This window comes from Girardinichthys multiradiatus, chromosome 3, assembly GCF_021462225.1.
Source record: "Girardinichthys multiradiatus isolate DD_20200921_A chromosome 3, DD_fGirMul_XY1, whole genome shotgun sequence".
NCBI lineage: Eukaryota > Metazoa > Chordata > Actinopteri > Cyprinodontiformes > Goodeidae > Girardinichthys > Girardinichthys multiradiatus.
In genome coordinates, this window is record NC_061796.1 from 12892031 (window position 1) to 12906448 (window position 14418).

The following is a 14418-nucleotide window of genomic DNA, read 5'->3' on the forward strand; positions in this document are numbered from 1 at the left end:
ACACACACCTTGAATGTTGTTTGAACTGTGTGTGACCAAGCATGTATAAATAAAGAGGGAGGAGAGTTAATACTTCGTAGTTTTGCACTGCAGAGTGTTACCTACCCTTGCCGCAAGTATAACTGACTCTGTGTCGTTCCTTACCTCTAAGTTGTCTAAATAATACCTAACATTAACTTGGTCCTTCGAGCGGAGAGATTTCAATAACCTTATTTTCTTTGCTTTAACAGAGACTCTCAGAGGATCCAGAGAGTCACCAAGAAGTCAACTCCGAGGTGAGACAGTTTTAAAATAGAATAAGCGCTAAGATAAGAAAAAGTCGTTGGTAGTGTCTCGCCGTAAGGAGACAGCAATTGGGTAGGTTTTATTTTGCCGGAAGGAAATAGCGATAAATTTGGGTAGGATCTCGCCGCAAGATCAGAAACGACTAGGTAGTTCCGCCGTAAGGGAACTGGATAATTTGGTTGGTAGCATTTTGCCGAAAAGGAAATGAAATTAAATGTTGCATAATAAGGGAGCTCATAAACTAAGCTAGGTCAACCACATATATGCTGAAGGGACATAAATATGTCAAAATATTAACTGTGTGAGTGCTGTTGTGTGTGTTTGGAGGACTAAGCATTTTGGAAGAATCATAGCAAGATTCTGCTGGTCCTGCGTTTTCTTTTGCCCAGATTAAAACTACGTACTGGTGACTTTGGGGATTCAGGTCGGATTTCATTCCAGAAAATTAACACCGCTGCGAACTAGTCGCAGTAGATGGGCGTATTAATGTCCTCCCCATAAGTCTCATGCCAGTGACCTTTTATCTGGGACATTCATACTATAATTGATTTAACGTGCCAGAGGAGACCGCAGGAGGGGACACGGACGCCTGGCCAGCCTGGAGACGTTGTCCTCAGTTCACCTCCATTTTACGGAGGGGAGTCCTAGTGCCCGCCTGTGGCTTCTGGCCGATTGGATCCGAACTATTTGTCTACAAATATATCTGGGTGAGAAGTTGCTCTGTATGATATAATGTATATTATTATTTTTTATTTTTTATTTTAATACACATTAACCATCATCTCCTAAAAAATGAAAGGAAAAGGTGGGGATGATTGTGTTAATTGTGCTTTAATTTGGGAAGATAAGTTTGGTTTTTCACAGAGTGGACATTTGAGTGTAAATAGGTTAAATAGTTTAAATAGTTTCAAGTAAAACAGTTGATGGATGGAGATGAGAAAAAAAAACATAAGAAAAAGATTAAAAAGCACAGAGTGCATCAATTAAGTTGTTAAAGAGTTAAAACTTTCCTGCAGGAAGCTTCGTTTGTCTTAAATATTGCGATCAGTCGGAAAAGAAAGGAGTATAGTGCATGTTATGAAAGGAAGTGACAGGCAGGTGGACAACTGACTGACTGACTGATAATATTTCTGTGTGCAAAATCTGAACCTATACTAAACTTTTTTCTGCCTCTCTCACACACATACACACACATACACACATTTATGGGATTTGAGTGCAACATCTGCGTTTTTGAGTCTGGACTTTAGAAACCTGCCCTTCCCATGGCTACTCCATCAGAGACGCTTCTTCAGCACGGCCTGAAAGAGAGGGAGCCTGCCTGCCTGTCTGCCTGCCTGCTGCAAATCACAGTGTGAGTTTCCACCAGAACGAAACTCAGAAGAAGTCTGGCCCCAAACAAACTGAGATGGACAACGATCCATGCTGTTTGTCAGAGCCAGAAGAGCAATACACTGGATTTATATTGAAAGCACAATTTATGCAGGCAGAAGAGAAACAGGCCGGATCAAAGTTCTTTCTCCCTCCTGGAGAAGATAAAGTGGACAAAGGAGCGAATGTCCCACCAACAGACCTGGGAAGGGCCTGGGTTGTTTTTTTGGACTGATAGAGGACTGTGTGCCATGACTGACTCTGGAGCGATTAAGAAACTGAGGGGGGTAACGTACAAACACACACACATTTGCATAAATCTTTTCCTATTTTCTGCAACGAAGAACGCTTATTAACCGCTGCTCATGTGACATGCTGGCTTGACGTTGACAGATATAGTGGGTTAAAATATTATTTTAGGGTTAGAAAAGTATCGTAAAAAGGGTGATAACTTAGCTTACTTTCCAGTTAATACTTTTAGAGAAACAAGCTCTCTTTTGTCGTGGAATATTCAGGGTAAATTATTCTAGTTATTAAAAGTTATTAAAAAGCAGAGGAAGTTACAACATTTCCAAAACTCAGCAGTAACCATGTGTTTCTATGTTATTCTCAGGACAGATCTCAAGAAGGAGCATTTTCAAAACCCATTGCATGCGTAACATCTGATGGGCTTCTCCTTCAGGCATTGTTTTCTGTTGTCAGATTTTGTATTCCATAAATCTAATGGGTAGAGACCTCATTAAAACAGGCTTAGTTCTACTGCAGATGGTCTTCATACAGTCTCTGACACAGTACTTACAGTTTGGTGCAGTTTTTGTCCGCAACTGCTAACTGACGCTTATGGAAAGTACAAATTCATTGTTTTTCACAGCAGCTGCTGGGAAGAGGTTCTATTAGTTTTTTATCCTTCCCTCTTCTGATTCATGCAGCGTGTTGATTTACACTGTACCTTATATCAGGTCCTGACAAAAACTATGAAAGGCTTGGTTCTGCAGGTTCTTTTTTCTCCCTTTGGAGAAGGAAAGGAAACCTAATCAGTTCTGTGTTGCATAGGAATATTAAAACACTTGTTGTTTTCTAAGATATCACCAGCTAAAACTTTTGAAAGTAATTGGTTTTGTTACACACATTTTCCTTGGTAAAACAAACCTTTAAAATGAGAATGGGAAAAAATGGGTTATTTTTGAAGGTAAGAAAGAATCTAATTGAACAGTGGTACCACACAAAAGATTAAAACAGATCTAAGCCAATGATGGGTTCCAGTCATTTGGTGGCTTTGAAATGCAATAATACTCAAAATTTCTACTCTGCTGGACACAGATTGGGGCTGAAGAGTTTTGTTTTGGAACCAAGGTTAGGATTTTTATAACGGAATAAAGACAAGTAAAATCCTTCATTTTAGGGAAAAAATAATAATAAAGGATCTCTCAACACTAAAGAGGATGGTTGGCTCAAACTCCAGTCTCCTTGTTTGATTTCTTAGGGTTTAAAGATTAAAAGAATATATAGGAGTACAAAGGTACATAAGGTAATTTCAGATTACTAAATCATAAAATATTGGAACATTTATCAGCATCTGGATTATTAAAGAGGGGTTGTAGTAATAATTTTCTCCCCAACTCTCAAAATTTAAATAGCCCAAATTAAGGAAAATTATATGTGTCCTCCTTTTGAAACGCTATGTGGAAAAAAGTCCAGTTTGGAGTCAAGTTTCTTAAGTCAAACACTGCAGTTTTTGTTTTGTTTGGGTATACCATAAAAATGTCAATGCCGGCTTAAAATACTTCTTTGCATTTAACCTGAGCAGAGAAATTCTGTAATACAGCTGTGATCAAATTGAGCCAAACAAAAAGAGAACTATAACAACAACTCTCAGGGTTGTAGTTATTATTATTACAGAGTTACAGTACAAAGAATTGGCAAAAGGTTTCAGCATCAGTAAATTTGGATTCATTTAAGAGAAAACAGTTGCTGTGCTTCTAAATAGTTTGAGATCTATTTGGACTATGTGCACTCATTTTAAAAAGGATCCTGAAGATTGTCATAACAAAATTGATCAATTATAGCATTAAAAGATATGGCTGAGAAAACATATTCTGAAAAGAGATTGTTAAAAATTTATTTTAATTCTTGAAGCTTCAAATTTGGCCATTTGTCTGTCTTTGATGTTTTGTCTTTGATGTTTTGTCTTTGTTTTGTTGGAATGAATGTTTGTTTATTTGTTGCATGACACAATAATCCATATTTAGAATAATGTTTCTAAATCCCAGATTGATTAAAACTTTAAGTTTTCAGGAGAGTTAAGAAGCAGCTTGTTTCTGAGGTAGGTGCATGTTAACAGTTTTGCAGTTTAAGGTGCACTAAGATGGGTTGGAATGAAGAAACTGTGGGTCCTGCCCATAGGCTGCCCTTCAGAGGTTAGTTCTGCCTGACTCCGCCCACCTACCAGGTTGGCTCATGCCTTCACTTTCATGGTGACGCTCAGCACCTCCCTTCCTGAGTTTTAACACTGTTTAAGAGACAATAGAATCAAAATGTTTGTAGTGATTGTTGCCTTAAAAACATGTTGTTGTTTTTTTTTGTATAATGATAAAGTCATGTAGCATGACATTTACATTTGTGTGTTTTACTATTTAAAAGGTTAATGAAATAGTTAAAACGTTTTTTTTTTTTGTTTGTTTTGCATACAGAATCATTGGTGATTTATTAGATTGAAAGTTTTCCCTGGTGCCATTAAGCTAACTGACAGTCCAAGATATGCCAAAAGTAAGGAATATATTTTTGATAAAGAATCAGAGTTATTATTTCATACTTGACAGGAATTATTTATTAGATTAAATTTGTAGAGTGTATGCATCAGAATTACATTAGATTTCCATTAATCTAATACTTATCTTCATACAAGACAAATCAGGATGATATGTGATTAATTTCTAAGTGAAATATTGATGAACTGAATAACTAAAGTTTGTGTTTTGTTGTTAATGGAACTGAATTGCAGTTAAAAACATCTGGATTTTCTTTATGTTGCTTTCGTTAAATTCATAGGGACACATAGTTATGTCAGAATTCATTTCTTTGGTTCTATGTAATGTGGTCTTGGTTACTAGAACATTTTTGTTTAAACCTTTTGCCGGATTGTCGCATGGGTTGGACCCTGCGCCAGAAGAGGGGAATGTCAGAATAAAGTAACATGAGGATATTGCCAAGATCTTTTTTTTTTTCCACATCTTTGTGTGAAGATAGGATGTTGTTTTACTGTCAAAACCTGTCCACTGTGTTTTCTCAAGTTTCACAGACGGTGAAGGCTGCATTACCAGGCACAGCCACTTCCACCCTCCAGTCCTTTATTCCTGGCGACTGGATTTTGGTCGGAGAATCTAGGAGAAAACACTGGAAGCCCAAGCGCTGGAATGGCCCATATCAGATCCTACTAGTCACCTAGGACACAAGTCGTCTTCCAACTGGATCATCCACGGCCTGAAAGGTGTGAGGACTGCGGACCACCACAAGACAAAGAACTGTAAGCTGATCACTGGCGAGTGATTGAAGAGGTGGTTGAAGAACACTGTTCTTACAAGGGCATAATCCCTTGAGCAGTGCAACGTTATTTCCGAAACTACTTAAGGCCATCGCATTGCCTGAAAGTTAGAAATCATAAGGTCATTTGCCTCACTGCACACACACCACAGTGAGAGACACATAGGAAACATACAGGGAAGACCTCTACACATTGCACATAACCTTTCTCTGGATGATGGACTGGCGACGTCTACAACAGAGAGACAGTCAAACATGCGCCATGATGCTTATTCTCCTTAATTTCTTAACATTTGGTGGCTACTAGGCGCTCCTTTGCCTGGACAGCAAAGGTCAGCCAAATTCTTTTCTCCCACTTTGACAGCAAAACTGACTCTGAGGAGGAAATCTCGGATGCTTTTATCTAACTTTTATGTTTATTGCTTGATATCTATCATTATGGTACAAATTTGAAATGTGTTAATTTCCACCGTTGTTTAGTTGGACTATGAAAGCCTAACTACCAGCAGGTTAGAGTTCCTGTTTCTAAACATAGCAGGGCAGCTTGAAGCACAGAAGCCACTCAGGAGAGGCAGCAGGATTTTTGAGTTTTGTTTATGATTTGTTTGCTTTGAAAAAAAAAAAACAGTTTGCTTTCAGTATCAGAAGAAAGGACATTCCACTTCAAGGTCATGATGCAGCTATATGGAAGATGGTCTGTTCTGATGCTAATGATTGGTATTGCAAGTATTTTATTACTCTTGTGTTCATTTATTAGTGTTGCTTCGGTGTGTAAGTTTGCCAAAACAATGTCGGACTCCGTAATTTTCTCTGGTCCCCTCCCTGATCTGACCAGTGACGACATGTTTAGCCGCATGCTGTCATTCAACCACTGGCTGTCTAGGTGGTGTCCAGAAAACAATGTGGGCTACATTGATAACTGGCGAACATTTTGGGGAAAACCTGGTCTGATCCGGAGAAACGGCATCCATCCCACTTTGGATGGAGCAGCTCTTCTTTCTAGGAATCTGGCCGAATTTATTAGTTCTCCAAAACTCTGACAACCCAGGGTTCAGACCAGGAATCATGGTCGTAGTTTAACACTCCTCTCTGCAGCTTCTGTACTGCTACCCACCCATTACCCTATTAAGACAGTGTCTCGCCCACGGCCAAAATTGAATAGATTAAAAAATAATCTAAAAGGAGGAAATCAGAAAAATCTCATAAAAATAAACACAACTCAGACCAAAAAGAAAAATAAACAATTAAATGTGGCTTACTGAACATAAGATCTCTCTCTTCAAAGACATTGCTAGTTAGTGACCTGATTTACTTTAAAGCATAATGTTAGAAAATTGGAGAGAATATGGCGCTCTACACACCTAGAGGATTCCTACTTAATCTGGAAAAATAGCCTACTGTTGTATAAAAAGACACGTCGCCAAGCTAGAACAGCTTATTTCTCATCATTAATAGAAGAGAACAAGAATAATCCTAGGTTTCTCTTTAGTACAGTTGCTAAACTTACACAGAGTCATTGCTGTGTTGAGCCATCCATTCCCTTAGCTCTCAGCAGTCATGACTTTATGGAATTCTTCTTAAATAAAATTGATTCTATTAAAAAGAAAATCTTTGACATACTCCCAAAGATGATTACTTCATCCTCAGCAAGTGAGACAACATTGGAAATAACTGTAGAACCTGATTTGTGTTTGGACTGTTTTGATCCTGTGAAGCTTCCTGAGTTATCAGAAATATTAGCTTCATCTAAATCTTCAACTTGTATGTTAGACCCAATCCCAACCAAATTATTTAAGGAAGTGTTCCCTCTGATTACCAGCCACATTTTAGATATGATTAATCTATCTTTAGTAAATGGATATGTACCACAGGCTTTTAAGTTAGCTGTAATTAAACCTTTACTTAAGAAACCTTCGCTTGATCGAGATGACTTGAAAAATTACAGACCTATATCCAATCTTCCATTCTTATCTAAAAGTCTTGAGGAAATTGTTGCTAATCAAATGTGTGAGCATTTATACAGCAATGACCTGTTTGAAGAGTTTCAGTCAGGTTTCAGAGCTCATCATAGCACTGAAACAGCTCTGCTGAAAGTCACTAATGATATTCTTATGGCCTCAGATAATGGACTTGTGTCTGTTCTGGTTCTGTTAGATCTCAGTGCTGCATTTGATACAGTCGATCACAAAATTCTCTTAGAAAGGCTGGAATATGCTGTAGGGATCAGGGGAACAGCACTAGGCTGGTTTAAATCTTATCTGTCTGACAGATTCCAGTTTGTTCATGTAAATGATAAATCATCTTTAAACTCCAGGGTTAATTGCGGATTAACACAGGGCTCAGTACTTGGGAGGAAAACACGCCTTATTTCTTTGGAAAAACAGAAGGTTGCAAAACTATTATATCTGTTTCATGTGCTTTAATCAACAGACATAAATTTGAGTCATGTCCTATTGGAACTGCTGCTTATACTATTTCAGGATCTTTGGTCCCAGATCCCTTTGTGTTAACTCTTAATCTTACAGCCTTACAAAATGGAAGTAAAGTTGTATGGCCAGGCAGGTAAATTAACCAGGGTTCTTGTTACTTTTCCTAGTAGAGATTGGTACTCATGTCCTAAGAATAGGGTTTGGATGTGTAGAAATACATCATATCTGTATCTGCCTGCTAATTGGTCTGGAGTATGTTATCTAGCTCATTTACTACCTACAGTCACAACTTATAATTCAATCAGCCCATTATTAGAGACGAAGGTTTCACTGTTCTGACCAAGGAGCAGCAGGCTCTTAGAACATGAGTTTGCAAAGTAGGATGGCTTTGGATTATCTGTTAGCTGAGAGGGGTGATGGTTGTGAAGAATTTTCCTTTTAATTGTGATTACCTTGTAATCAGAAGAAAGGAGTTGTAATGGAAATTCTTGTATTAGGTGCTCTAAGGTGTTCCAAAGTGTATGACCTTTAGGTGACCTCTCTTTCTTCAGAACATCTGTGTTAGAGTTAGAGGAGGAAGCTGTAACAACCAGTATCAGACATTTGATGGTTAAAACCCATTCCTTTTGGGTGATGTCTCAGGAAAAGCAGATGGTCTGTTACCCCTGACCCGAGGAGGATCTAGGCCATAAAGCACAAACTCTTTTAAGTTGAGATAACACCAACATACTCTTTAAATACTGTGTGTAAATGTTGACAGCACACTGAACCCAAAGACAGATGACTATGATGACACAGAAAAGGTTTATTTTACCGAGCTACAAAATAAAGACCACTACTCCTATGATGACATGTTGTAAATGAAAATATCTTTGACGCCTGAGTGTACTCATAATTGTACTTCATAAAATGACTTTATAGCAGAAAATCGAAAGAAGTTGCTATTTAAGTGGAATGAGAAAAAGTACAATGATGACATGAACAAGGCTTGTTTTAATTCTTTTACTTTTCTTACATTTTGTTTTCTTTGATTTATTATATTATTATTGTACTCTGAGTATTTTTCCCATAATATAATCTGCTTACCGTCCGTGGGTGTTTCGCTCACGCAGAGTGTTTTCTTTTACATGTATCTAATCATGATGACTTTATTCGTGATAAAAAAAGGGGGGACTGTTAGGGTTTGAAAACATTTGTATTGTTTATCACTCAAGTCTGCTCTAAGTGCTTTTCCCTCCTACATGCCACAGAAAGGGATATGTGGGAGACGAGTGAGTTATGATTACCAAGTCCTCACTCCTTCTCTGTTTAAAATCAAGACACATGAACCCTAACCTTTCTGACCCCCCACACACACACACACACACACCCTGAATGTTTGTTGAACTGTGTGTGCCCCAGCATGTATAAATAAAGAGAGAGGGGTGCCAACACTTTGTAGTCTGCACTGCAGTGTGAGCTACCCTTGCTGCAAGTAAATTTGACTCTGTATCGTTCTTGCCTCTGAGTTGACTAATTAATACCTAACAACAACATTCTCAAACAAATATATTCAAATATCTATGCTATATATATGTTGACAGGTAAAATTTCAAACCGTACATTACATCCACTAATTGGTCGATGCAGGCCAACTACCAAGTTTGACGTCACAAAATCGGTTAGTTGGATCATAAGCTAGCTTATCGTTTCCTGGCCTTTTAGCAAAGAACAAACTAAAAGCTAGCACCATGTATGCTTTCAAAGAAAACGGACATTAAAAAATGGAAGAAAAGAAATACCTCCGAAGATACTGGATTTTCAAGCTCAATCTCTGACCAACCAGCTGCCGCTGATGACGCAGAGATGGCAGGATCCTCCACAGAGCTACCGACTAATACAGAGCCCAGTCATATCCAGGCCAGCGTTGATGAAACTGATCAGCTGGGAAACCTTGGTAAGGAAGCGCCAGCTCAGCCAATACAAAAATGACTGTAATCAATCTTTTTTATTGTCTTGGTACAGTGGGAGAGACTGGCTTAAATATCCCATCCAAGCAGATTCTGCTTTTTGCTATCCATGCAGAAAGTATAAAGGAAGTGATGGTGTATTTACTTCCTTTGGCTTTAACAACTGGAAGCACGCCACAGATAAGGCCAAGGGTTTTAGCAGACACACTAACAGTAAAGGACATCAGATATGCATAGCTCTATGGAAGGAAAGAGAGCTGCGGTGTTCAGGAAATTTCAATACTGGTTAATTTTGACCAGCTCTCTTGAAACCGTCTATATGTGTCAGTTATCATCGATGTGATTGAATTTCTTGTTTCAAACCAATTACCATTGAAAGGATCCATAGATTCAGTTGATGACAGAGATCAAGCAGGCAGCGGACCTTTCATGTCCTTGACTACACTTTAAGACAGAATGAGGACCTTGCCTGGGCTTACAGGACAATTCCCAAAAACGTAACATACACATCACATGACATACGAAACCACCTGATTGAACAGATGAGCACAATCATAAAAGAAATAGTGAAGGATGGTTTACAATTAAGGTGGATGGAACAAATGATCCAACTGGCCAGGAAAAAGTCTATTGTTGTTCCATATGTGGATTAAATGTGCGCCGTCAAAGAGTGACTGCTGTCACTGTTGACAACTGACAAATGCGATGTCCAATCACTGACTGATCTGGTTCATGGTGAGCTGTCAAATGTTGGTCTTGACACAAGCAAAATACTGAGTCAGTGTTACAATGGTACCAGCGTGATATCTGGGAAGAGCAGAGGTATGCTTAAACTGATTCAAAATGCATTACAGAGGTAAATCCCGTACATTCACTGTTTTAATCATCAGCTGCACCTGGTTATCGTACTCGCCATTTCATCAGAGCCCACTGTTGAAGACTTTTTGATGTATGCAATAAGCTACTCAAATTCCTGAAAAAGCCAACAGTAGCTGCACAGTATAAAGGAGAAAAATGAAAAAGACCGTTGGAGCAACAGTGGAGTGAACACTTTGAGACCGTTTCTGTCATGCTGAAGTCATACACAATTTTCGTGGAATTTCTGCATGAGATTGGCACTTGGAAAACAAGTACTGATGTGAAAATTGTCGAACTTCATAAAGCCAGTACAAGCCATTACAGAGCCGACATTCAGATTTCAGGCCTATGTGATACACACACTTTTGGGACTGATGGGTCCATCAAATAAAATGCTCCAAGCTCAAATCACCAACCTCATCACCACAGTTCATCTTATCAAAAGCACATCTGTTTGCATTGAAAATCTGAGGTCTGAAGAAGAGTTTCTAAAACTTTTGTCCGCTAGTATGGCCGACGCAGGGACTGTGTTTCCCCCCAAAGACAGCGCCAGGCACCTGCGTCACTGCAGCACTACGTGGTGGAGGAGACACTCGGTCATCTAGAATGGGATACCGAACAGGATGCAAGGAGGCAGATTTTCGGGATTATCGACTGTATTCTTGGAGAGATGGCTGTGCGTTTCACGGAACAGAATCACAAGTATATGGAAGCTTTGGGAGAACTGGGCCCTGGATGTGGGAACATTTTAAACCCTGAAAAAGTGAAACCATTACTGGACCTAACAAAGACTGAAATGAATGAGTCGTTGCGCTCAGTTTTTTGGAAGTCAGTGTGCCATCCTGTGCAACTTCTTTCAACATATTCCACTGTTTTGGATACCATGCCTGTGGTTCAAGCTGCATTAAAACATGCCGATCGTATGCAACAGAGTTAAGTAATGATTTGCTGTTCGAGAACCCAGCATTAATTCAAAAAAGGGGTACTTGAGACAAGCTTGATATTCTCTTTTGAGGCCTACAGGAGCGACTTGTGCTCCTGAGAACTCCCCACACCAGCTGTAATTGAAGCAGTTTTCCCCAACGACCGTAGGGAGAGGTATCCGGACTGCAGTTAGGGATCATTTATCCATAATTGTTAGTCTCTAATATAGGAAAATAATATTTCCCCAAATATTAATTTCCTAAATGTGATAGTTAATTAAATACCAGTTAAGAATCATTTATTCAGTTAGGATGTTGGTTTAATTCTAAGTATTTCCGTAAATACGATTTTACGATTTCTTTAAATATTATTGTACTAAATAAAGACAGCAAATTTTTCACCACTGACAATCACCTAAAAGGTTGGTTTATTCAGCAAATCATTTTTTGAAGTATTATTTTTTTTAAATAATGTTTTATCTGTTGTTGCAGTATGATTGGTGATTTAAAGGTACCAATTATTGTGTAAATTAGTTTCAAGACTAATATAACATGATTTCCAGAGTCCTCAAGATATTCTTTGGTTCTCAAACATAAATAACATTGAATGATAATGTCATTTTATTGGTCATTAAGTTTAACCATCTTTGTTCATATTGTATATAGAGTTCATTTTTCATTCTTCTCTATTCTTTCATTTTGCTTGGTAGTTTTGGTTGTATTTTTCTAGCAAAGAGTTTGTCGATTCAAATATGTTTGACTTTCAGTTAAGAAATTGTGTGAATTTATTCCATGTGTGTGCAGAGTTTTGCTGTTCAGTAATGTCAAGGCTTGGCTCACCCCGTTCACTATTGTCCTAATACCACTGCCTCATTGGACTGGTATTCACAGGACAATACTTAACAGATCAAATAATTATTTGATAAAATATTAATATTAAATAATATAATTATAATATTAATCACAACACAAAGCTTTTTGATAGAGAGACATCAGTGGAATAAATTAGAGTTCAAACCCCTTATGCAAGGAAGTTAAGTATTGGACAAATGTGACAGAGGCTCTGTGTAAGATTGGTTTTGCTGGAGGTCTGATTGTTGTTGTGCTTAAAGAGTACATACCTTTACTTTAAAGCAGGTTTTCTTTTTTTCAAATTGGATGCTTCTGTTGTTGGAATCTAATCTGCAGTGTTTTACTATATATCTTTTAGCCCAGCCTACAAATATCACCACGAGCTGCCACTGATCATAACCCATTGCATGGTCCTGAATGTTGTAAAGTACTTCTTTAGGTTGTGTTATGATCCTTGGGTGTTTGGGTTTTGGTTTTCTTTGTTGTTTGTGTTCTGATAACGTCTAAGTTCTTCATTATTGTTCAAAGGGTCTTGCTGTATCCATTTATTCAGTTAATTTCTCTGTTCATTAACATGTTGCCATATTAGTTCAGTCCTTTGTGTTTAGTTGTTTTAGTTCATTCCTGTGTTTTGATCTTTGTGCATTTGGATTTATTTCTCTTAGATCAGTGTTTTGTTCCCTTGGTGTGCAGTTTCTTTGTGTCTAGTTCAGCTTCCTTTGTGTTAATTTGTCTCCTTCCCTCAGTTCCACTGCTCAACACTCTCCACTCCCTGCTGTTCCACCTTCCCCTGATTACCTCACCCGCATTTAATGTCATTCTCCACCATTCCTTCAGTCTATAAGCTCCCTGGTTTTCGCTGTTCTTTGCTGTTCCTCCCATTATGCTACCCATGCTCCATGTCCTGTTTTCCTTGTGGACAATCTGTAATTTTCTGTTTTAATTAAATAACCTTCACTGTGCCCTTCCCATGTTCCTGTCTGCAATTTGGTCCTACCTTCAACATACCAAGCATGACATGTTGTTGTGGTCATCGTTAAAAAAAAAGTTGGTCACCACCAAATGCTCGTCTCCTTTGATTTAACCTAGCACTTCAATATAAAATCATACACTTAAAGTATACTATACTTAAAGTATAACTTAAACCTTTTGTTTGCATGTACCCATCACTGGCCTCACCACTGGCCTGATGTGTTTCCATGTTTGCAGATGGTTCTCTCACACAGGTGGGGGGGGGGCAGTCCATGTGTCTTACAATCACACCTTTGGCAGTTTGAAATTCTCCCACCAACCTCGTTCTTCTACTCTTTAAATAGCAGCTCTCTGCCTTAGAACGGGTCTGTGTTGGAGGTGCAGCAAGGTGAATTTCTTTTCATTTGGACAGACCCAGACTTATGGCTGAGTGCTTTTCAGCTCTTTCTGTTAAAGCACACAGCCTACTCCAGCTGGTTTTTCCTCACATTCTGGTTAGGCCATCAATTCTATAACTTAAAATGTCAACATAATTCATTTTAAGATGTGCATTGGCTCTTTAAAAACTCTGTGTTCTTTTGTCCTTTCATAGCTTTAACCTGATATGTGTGCTTTAAGTGTTAAATCCTTATACTTAGACTTTCAATCCTTGTCATGTTTTTTTCACCCCTTCAATCCCTTATGTGTGGAACTCAGGCTGAAAATAAATGAGACATTATTGGTTAACTCTGATACGTAGTCAGCAGACTTAGATGTGGAAATTACAGAAAATCCAATTAAATATGCACAACTAGTAGAACAAGGTTTTCATATCCTTTCATTGTGTATGACTACACAGACAATACAGGCTGTACTTTTAGAGGACTTTAACACTAACATGTTTTTTTCCCTCTGACTTGTGTTATACAGCAGCCAAATATGTCAGGAGAGCAAATAAAAGGTAGTTTTAACCTGCTAATCAGAATCAGAATCAGAATCAGAAAAGCTTTATTGCCAAGTACGTTTTTGGACATACAAGGAATTTGTTTTGGCGTAGTCGGTGCAATACAGTACAAATTAAACAGTATAAACATATCTACAATATAATATAAATATATGTGCACAGTTTTAAGTGAGTGAGAGTAAGTATAGAGCAGTATAAGATGCAAGAGCAATACAACAGTGCAGGTGATCATTGTGCAAGTAAAGCAGGAGTCCAAGCTGAACGTTAATGTAACGCATAGAGTTACAGTTTACAAG